We start from the raw sequence: 9,584 nt of genomic DNA on the forward strand, positions 1-9,584 counted from the left end.
AGTTCCTGAGACATTCGATACGTATGTGTTCGCCTCTAAAAAAATCTTTTCAATAGAGCTTGTTATAGATATTTACTTTGAATCAGTGTACTTTGAATTCGTCGCTCTCAGTTAATTATGTAACATTGTAGATAATACACTTCGTCGTTCCAAACACGAAGAGGCGTAAGTGCGAAAATCACATTTTTCAGGAGGGCCGAAATAAGTTTTTTTTTTTTAAGTTTTTTAAATTTATTTTTTGAACCCTGGATTTTTAACTACTATGGTCTTATCGTCCCGAAATCGAAGAGAAAAGGAAGACAGGATAGGAGAAAGCCAGCTGTTCCGAGAACGAACATTATCCCATCAGGATAAAATCCGCCCCGGGCGGTGGCCTAGCTATTACAAGGCAGACGCACTACCAACTAAGCTAACTAGGCTGGCTTCCTGGCTACTTTAATTTGAACAAAAGGAGAGCTTTTAGTGTTCCATAATAGCGATACGTCCTAGTTTCATAGTATTCGTCCTAGATTCACCTCAGTCACGCCCGGGGCGGATTTTATCCTGAACGGATAGGGTTCGTTCTCGGAACGGCTGGTTTCCTCTTATCCTATCTTCCTTCTCTCTTCGATTTCGGGACGACAAGACTTTGGCAGTTACATAAAGGGTTGGTGGTGGAGCCATAAATGCTACCCGAATTGAAAGGATTTCACAGACTCCAAAAATTGACGGAACATTCAGGTAAATCTCCCAGTTATTGGTTCTCTTATGAAATGACCAAGATTGAGGTGACATAGATTTTATTTAGGAGTTTTGAAATCGTTCGGCGCTCCTCTAAAACCGAATCGTTTATATTTACTACACTCATTTTTTTACAGTTTACATTTATTACAATAATTTTTTTCCGTCGATCTGCATGCATGTCAGAATCGAGGACACCCTCTTTGAACACGACTTCTCCTAGATATAGATCCTCGATATGAAACCATTTTGTCATGAGGACATTAACTCGCGAGCAATAAAAACTCAGGCAAGATCAGATCTGAAGATATTTCTTTACTCTTTAATAGAAAAACTTAATAATATCGTACATAGTCAGAATTATGTGAGTCAGAATTAAGTACATACGTATATTTATGTAGGTAAGTAAATGTAGGTCTGTAGAACTGTTTCCTATAGGTATACTTGAATAGTCATTATGGGAAAAGTTGAAATCTTCTGGATACTAGGATTAGGTTTATCTCTGGTGATCTACTTAGAAGATTACCTGGTGCTGCGTTAGGTGGAACAAAAAAAGTTACCTGGTGTCCCTGGTGATTTTGAACTTGATGTCAGACATCATAAATTTCCACTTGGAGCATCGATATTTAAAAATTTCGAGTAACTTGTTGGATAAATTCATGTCCAATGTATTCTCGGGTAATATGTAGGGTACCTATTTTATTTCCGAATTTGAAAGTTACATCTTTAATTTCTAAATACCTAGGTAGGTAGGTATTACCTATGAACATAGGTAGGTAGATAGCTATAATATTACCTATGAACATAGGGAGGTAGGTAGGTATTACCTATCTAAATTAGATGTCCCCATCTAATTTGTTTTCCAAATATTATGCTGGTACTTTTTGCAAAAAAAAAAAAAAAAAAAAAAAAAAAAAAAATTTTAGGAATTTCAAAAGCAGTCATTAAATGTGTGTTAGGTGAACACATCATGTGGCATTCTGGTATAGGCCGAAGATACCACAATTACCACATTGAGATGGTATGGTGAAGTAATTCGTACGGACTGTCTTTCTTCAATGTTCGGTATCCGTCAGTAAATTTGATGTCAAATGTTGTCATAGTTGTATGCAATACTTTGCGGTTATGACATTTCGATGTCCACATATTCATCTAAGTTCTATAATTAGATTAATTAGGCGACTAAGGGCTCTTTGCTAAAAGGTATGGTGTTACTCTTTGGTAGGTACCTACTCTAACTGTGCTAGGGAATACCACACTAATTCTCTCATTGAACTCATGCACCCAGCAATCCCAGCATAAGTGGTTCCGGAAAATCCAACATCACGCGACTGATGTCCAGATGGTCACCCATCCAAATACCAGCCACATAATTATAACGTTGTCTCCAGTGATCCATCAGGAATTTTTTCAACTGACGCATTCAACGTTCTATCACCAATGGCTCTCTCTAGTTAACTAGCTTTGTAGCTTGTAACTAAATTGGTTTATTTTCCATTTGTCAGTTTCCCGAAAGGAAAGGACACCTAATCCCTTTCAAAATTAGGCATCCCTAGGAGGTTTCAAGTCTGCTATTAACTTGAGAATAAACATGTTTAAAGTCTCAACTTCCTTCCTTCATGTGGTTAGTAGGTATTAGGTAGTTCCAAGTTCCTATTAACCACAATTCTTGTATATGCTTTGCGTTGGTCACTGGTTTCGTATTTCCGCAATTTCTTTAGTACGACCCGCGCGGGGCTTGTGACGATTTGTTTCTTTTTTGTGAAATTTTACCCCAGATTTACGTAAACTGAAAACCAACAGCACCAGTATTGTAGTGGATGTGACGAAAACACTTTTTTTTTATTTTTGTAGGTAAATGTTACTCGTATATGTAATTTAGAAATTATGGAACCTCGTATATAATAATTATACAGCATACCGGGATAGCATACCAAATTTCATTTCTCTACGACAAACCGTTCTTGAGATATTTTGTTCACAACTTTCTACTTTTTTCCCATTTAAATTTCATTTCTCTACGACAAACCGTTCTTGAGATATTTTGTTCACAACTTTCTACTTTTTCCCATTTAAACCTGTACGAATTTCATTTCTCTACGACAAACCGTTCTTGAGATATTTTGTTCACAACTTTCTACTTTTTCCCATTTAAACCTGTAGATAGCATAACAAATTTCATTTCTACGACAAACCGTTCTTGAGATATTTTGTTCACAACTTTCTACTTTTTCCCATTTAAACCTGTAGTACGTACGTCGTACGTTACAGACCATGGGCTAAAAATCACTCTTTTGACATCAGGGGATCCCAAAACGGATATTTCCAACCATTTCCCGATTTTGAAAATTTGGACCGATTGCAATACTTTAGGTACCTAATACATAGGTATATATGATTTTTTTTCTATTTACTGTTTTGCCTTAAGGCCGGACCATACAGCCTGAGTGTTATACGAAATTGGGCATCTTCTAGCTATTAGTCCATAGCGGTAAATGTCACACCAAATGAATTGTTTCCCATCATCTCATACTGATCCTTATACCGATATAGGTACTGATGTATGTATAGTGAGTGGAGTCATAATATTAGGTATTCTGAAAATGTCAAGCTTTGGTCTCATGGAAGGTCATTGATCTCAGACCATAGAAGACAATCCTGTGTGTACTGTGTAGCGTAGGATTTTAGTTTTATAGCATCGGGTTAAGGATTCTGTGAATCTTGAAAAATGCATCTTTAGAAACCCGCAAATATATCAAACCTACTGAACATACAGTCAACAAATTGAGGGTACCGTAAACCGGGGTTGGATTGCACCACATGGGGTAACTTTTCTTACTTTACTTTCCTATGCACGATGACAAAAATTCAGCTGATGGTTCCTTGGAGCAGAAAATGTTCATCAATCTTTGCATGAGACTGAAAGAAAGGAAGGAAGAAAGAAAATCTGTTTTTCGAGTTTGACCTGCATGATAAAAACGGTAGGAATTTTTCGCCTTTGTTGCAACATGATCTAATTTTATTTAATACCTATCTACTATGTAACTACATATAGTGTTATAAAGTTCAAAGTTGCAACAGTCAACAAATTGAGGGTACCGTAAACCGGGGTTGGATTGCACCACATGGGGTAACTTTTCTTACTTTACTTTTCTATGCACGATGACAAAAATTCAGCTGATGGTTCCTTAAAGCTGGGAATTTTCATCAATCCTTGCAACAAGACTGAAAGAAAGGAAGAAAGAAAATCTGTTTTTCGAGTTTGACCTGCATGACAGAAACGGTAGGAATTTTTCGCGTTTGTTGCAACATGATCTAATTTTTTTTTTAATACCTATCTACCTACTATGTAGGTATGTAACTAAATATAGTGTTATAAAGTTCAAAGTTGCAGTAAAAAAGAGCACCGGTTTTGACTAAATACTTCAGGTGAAGGACAAAAGTTGAATCTAGGTAGCTATATACCAGGTAGGTATCCACTCTTATAAAATATTAAACCGAGTTAACGTGAGTTTGAAAGTTTAACGATTGTCTTCAGACAATCATAAAGTTTGGCCTTTATTTTCAGATTTACAATTGACAAAAGTATTGTATGTATTACGATTTATTACAAGTCTATTGTAACCATTTCGCTTGAGGACTTGTAGAGGCATCTAATTTTAGCTGCTGTAGGGGCGTCATATACCAACCAGCGGTATATGTAGGTGTAGCAAAAAGGCTGTCCTGTCTGATTGGAAGCAACTTGCATAAAGACTGAAGTATAGGTACCTAAACTTATACATTTTTAAGGTGTGCCCACACATAGTCGATCGGACAGCGATCGACCGAACCGTCCACACTGCCTCTACAACATAGATTCATCTCGTCGATCAACATCGATCGACGCGACGGTCAGTCGACTATCTTTGGACACGCCTTTACACCCTAGTTCAAATGTGTGTTAGGTGAACACATCATGTGGGATTCTGGTATAGGCCGAAGATACCACAATTACCACATTGAGATGGTATGGTGAAGTAATACGTACGGACTGTCTTCAATGTTTGGTGTCCGTCAGTAAATTTGATGTCAAATGTTGTCATAGTTGTATGCAATACTTTGCGGTTATGACATTTCGATGTCCACATATTCTTCTAAGTTCTATAATTAGGAGACTAGGGGCTCTTTGCTGAAAGGCATGGTGTTACTCTTTGGTACCTAACTTTGTTATTAAATAATACACACTTTGTTAGAAGTTCTCTCATCCTCACCCAGCCAAAGTGTGGCCGCGGGTAATGACAACAGCACCCGATTGTCTAGATGGTCGTCCGTCCAGATGCCAGCCACGCGCAATGTTTCTTACCTTCAGTGATCCATCGAAAACTGGTGCATTCAACGTTCTATCGGCACCGGTGGCCCTCTAGTTTATTGACTTTAATAGCTTGTAACAGTTGTAACTTGTGACACAATAGGTGTATTTTCCAGTGGTTAGTTTCCAGAAAGGAAAGTATGTATTAGGTACACCTAACACCTTTCAAAATTAGGCACCTAAGAGGTTTTTAGTCTGTTATTAACTTGCGATCTTGCGAATCAATGTGTTTAGTTTAAAGCCTCAACTTCCTTCCTTCATGTGGTTAGTAATGTTAGTATTACTATTAACCACAATTCTTATATGTTTTGCGTTGGTCACTGGTTTCGTATTTCCGCAATTTCTTTAGTACGACCCGCGCGGGGCATGTGACCATTTGTTTCTTTTTTGTGAAATTTTACCGCAGATTTACGTAAACTGAAAACCAACAGCACCAGTATTGTAGTGGATATGACGAAAACACTTTTTCTTTTATTTTTGTAGGTAAATATGTAATTTAGAAATTATGGAACCTCATACATAATAATTATACATAGGTACCCAATACCTATATGATTTTTTTTTTCTAGGTACTGTTTTGCCTTAAGGCCGGACCATACAGCCTGAGTGTTATACGAAATTAGGCATCTTCAAGGTATTAATCCATAGCGGTAAATGTCACACCAAATGAATTGTTTCCCATCATCTCATACTGGTCCTATACCGATATAGGTACTGATGTAGTGAGTGGAGTCATAATATTACTCTGAAAATGTCAAGCTTTGGTCTCATGGAAGGTCATTGATCTCAGACCATAGAAGACAATCCTGTGTGTACTGTGTAGCGTAGGATTTTAGTTTTATAGCATCGGGTTAAGGATTCTGTGAATCTTGAAAAATGCATCTTTAGAAACCCGCAAATATATCAAACCTACTGAACATGCAGTCAACAGGTACTGTGTATTAGCGTAGGATTTTAGTTTTATAGCATCGGGTTAAGGATTCTGTGAATCTTGAAAAATGCATCTTTAGAATCCCGCAAAAATATCAAACCTACTGAACATGCAGTCAACAAATTGAGGGTACCGTAAACCGGGGTTGGATTGCACCACATGGGGTAACTTTTCGTATTTTACTTTTTACATGCGCGATGACAAAAATTCAGCTGATGGTTCCTTAAAGCTGGGAATTTTCATCAATCCTTGCAACAAGACTGAAAGAAAGGAAGAAAATCTGATCTGATCCAGTTTTCGAGTTTGACCTGCATGATAAAAACGGTAGGAATTTTTCGCGTTTGTTGCAACATGATCTAATTTTATTTAATACCTATCTACTATGTAACTAAATATAGTGCTATAAAGTTCAAAGTTGCTGTATAAAAGAGCACCGGTTTTGACTAAATACTTCAGGTGAAGGACAAAAGTTGAATCTAGGTAGCTTGGTACCTATCTACCTATCGGTACATAGGTATACTCTTATAAACGTGAGTTTAAAAGTTTAACGCCTGGGAAACCATGAGTTTAAAAGTTCAACGATTGACTTCAGACAATCATAAAGTTTGGCCTTTATTTTCAGATTTACAATTTACAAAAGTATTGTATGTATTACGATCTATTACAAGTCTATTGTGACTATTTCGCTTGAAGACTTGTAGAGGCATCTAATTTTAGCTGCTGTAGGGGCGTCATATACCAACCAGCGGTATAGGTGTAGCAAAAAGGCTGTCTGATTGGAAGCAACTTGCATAAAGACTGAAGTATAGGTACCTAAACTTATACATTTTTAAGGTGTGTCCACTCGTCTCACTGGAGGACGTAAAACTGAGACAAAACCAGCCCTGTCAAGCCACAGACAATAACACTGGCTCTTTTGAGGGTACCTGAATGGGACTATGGTCAAGTCCGTCTCAGGAAGTAGGGTACAACGACATAATTATGTACCTGAATATCCCTCATCAGACCCCTACGATTTAGGGGCCCTGAACTAGCTCTCTGGCCTCGATGACACCTCTTGGTATCCTCTTAATGGGATAGTAGATGAACTCACAGATTTTCTCTAGAATAAACCTGAGTGTGCAGACTCTTTAGAGGTGCTACAGGTGAATTTTAGAGAAACTGGGGAGGTTGAAATATACCAGTGAGGGTACTTCTAGGTTACATCAAGGCCTTGGGATAACAGACCTATCAAACCCCTCATCCCTCATTAGACCCCTTCAGTTCGGGGGCCCCAAGTAGCTCTCTGGCCTAGGCACCTCTTGGTATCCTCTTAATGGGATAGTAGATGAACTCACAGATTTTCTCTGGAATAAACCTGAGTGTGCAGACTCTTTAGAGGTGCTACAGGTGAATTTTAGAGAAACTGGGGAGGTTGAAATATACCAATGAGGGTACTTCTAGGTTCCATCAAGGCCAGGGTATAGCAGCTTGGGCAGGGGAAAAAATACTGGTCACAATAGATCTACAGAGGTCGCAGTGTTAATTGCATACTCTCTTGGGAGAGGAGCAACCAGTCCCATAATAGATAGAAGGTGTGTCCACACATAGTCGATCGGACATCGATCGACTGAACCGTCCACACTGCCTCTACAACATAGATTCATCTCGTCGACCAAGTCGACTATCTTTGGACACGCCTCTACACCCTAGTTCTTCCACCTTGTATTACACGAGTTACATACCAAAAGCGACAGAATGAATGCAATAGCTTCTTATCTCTACTCTTGTTTCTTATAAAACCCTTCTTGCTTACATTAGAGAATCGATAATTCTTGCAGACAATTGCCTTTGAGGTAGTAAATAAGTTAATGACCTACGGGGCCCTTGTCGCCATTGTATGCTGGTTTGGCTGAATAGAAATTGTTTCTAAACCACAGTAGATCGAGATGACTGCAAGTTCTTCGCTTATCCTGCAGTTATGTGGAGATAGAGGCTGTTTTGTATCAACAGGGTATATACAACGGAGATACAGGGTATAACAGCATTCTAAATGGTACCCCCTTGTCCTTAGATTCCTTCTAGTAAAGTTCTGATGTTTTTTACTTTCTGTTACCTGTTTAGGGTTCATTTGAATGTTTCTTCTTTACCTTTCCTATTGGGTAGGTATGTTCATAGGTAGTTTTTATAAATTACCTACGTTCTTCTTCTTCTTCTTCTTCTTCTTCTTCTTCTTCTTCTTCTTCTTCTTCTTCTTCTTCTTTTCCTTCATCTCTTCCCATGTTCAGATGGGGTCGGCGTTTGTCGTCGGCCTCTCAATCAGCTCTAGAATGATCGCTTTGAGGCCAACTAGTTCTGGCTAGACAAAATTTTTCGAGTGGATGCCCTTCGCACTCAACCTTTGCTATTGTTATAGCATAAGGCAAATTTGTGCTAGTTTGCTCACTGTTTATAGTCCCCTAGCAAGACACTGATCTACTCTCTGTTTATAGTCCCTCAGCCAGACCTACGTTCTTCTAAAAAAAAAAATCGTAGGTAGGTACCTAAGTACAGAAAGATTTATTTGAAATTTGGGATCAGAACTTCACAATACATGTATTGAATTCAATGGTGAAGTTAAAACCAAGTCAATTCATTCAATATAAAGTGGTTCCCAAAGAATTGAGCTCGGTATTATTGGTAGGATGGTAGGTTGCCCTATTCCGTGAGGTTAAGAAAGGTTTTAAGAACCCCTGCTCCAAATCCCCCCATACTTGTATCCCCCGGCTCATCCTGTGAACTTTGACCTCTTAGTATTCCCTCAGTAAAGTTTTAATTACGTAAAGACGAAGCAGGGAGCCTTCTAAAACACTGACCTGACCTGTCAAACTTCGTAAGCCTTTCTAAGCTCTTTATAGCTTTCAAAACGGAAGAGAAATTTTCTTGGCCTTTTCCATTTTTTCGTCTTATCCTTTTTATCTCAACAGTTTAACAGTTGACTTCACCTACTTTGGTCCCTTCTTCTCCTTCCCCTTTCTGGGCTTCATATTCGGGTAAAACTGTACCTAATATTTTTTCTTATTTTTACTCGTGTATACAGGGTTGGTGCTTTCAGTCAGCCTTTTCTAATCACCTCTATTTCGTCTTTCGTCCCCTGTTAACTTTTTCCTTTTTTTACGCAAACTTTCAAACTTTTCTCTAGGTCGGGCTTTTTTTATCCTGTTTTCCTTCTATCTTCGCTTTCGAAACGATTACAAGTTCCCTCTATCAAACCTCAGAAAAAAAATAATAATAACAATAAATGAAAAAAAAAAAAAAATGCTGACCAAGCTGACACTCATGGGCTAACGCGAAATCCAACCTTTTTCATTTCCTGCTGGGAAAAGCAGCTCGAAACTGTGTTGACCCAGATTTATTTCAGAAAAACATCTTAATAGCACTTCTCTACTGTGGAGGGGATACTGAAGAAAAATCTAAAAGCTTATTTGCACCCGCTTTAATTCTGTTGTTTTCTCAAACGTTGGGAGAGGAGATGGTGGAGGATTCGTTGGAAGGGAAAACGGTGTGTGGGAAATCGTTGAGAAGGGTAATCGGTGGAGTAAGAATCCGAGGGAACTGGAGGGGGAG

Source organism: Diaphorina citri, unplaced genomic scaffold (assembly GCF_000475195.1).
Source record: "Diaphorina citri unplaced genomic scaffold, Diaci psyllid genome assembly version 1.1 scaffold3156, whole genome shotgun sequence".
Taxonomy (NCBI): domain Eukaryota; kingdom Metazoa; phylum Arthropoda; class Insecta; order Hemiptera; family Psyllidae; genus Diaphorina; species Diaphorina citri.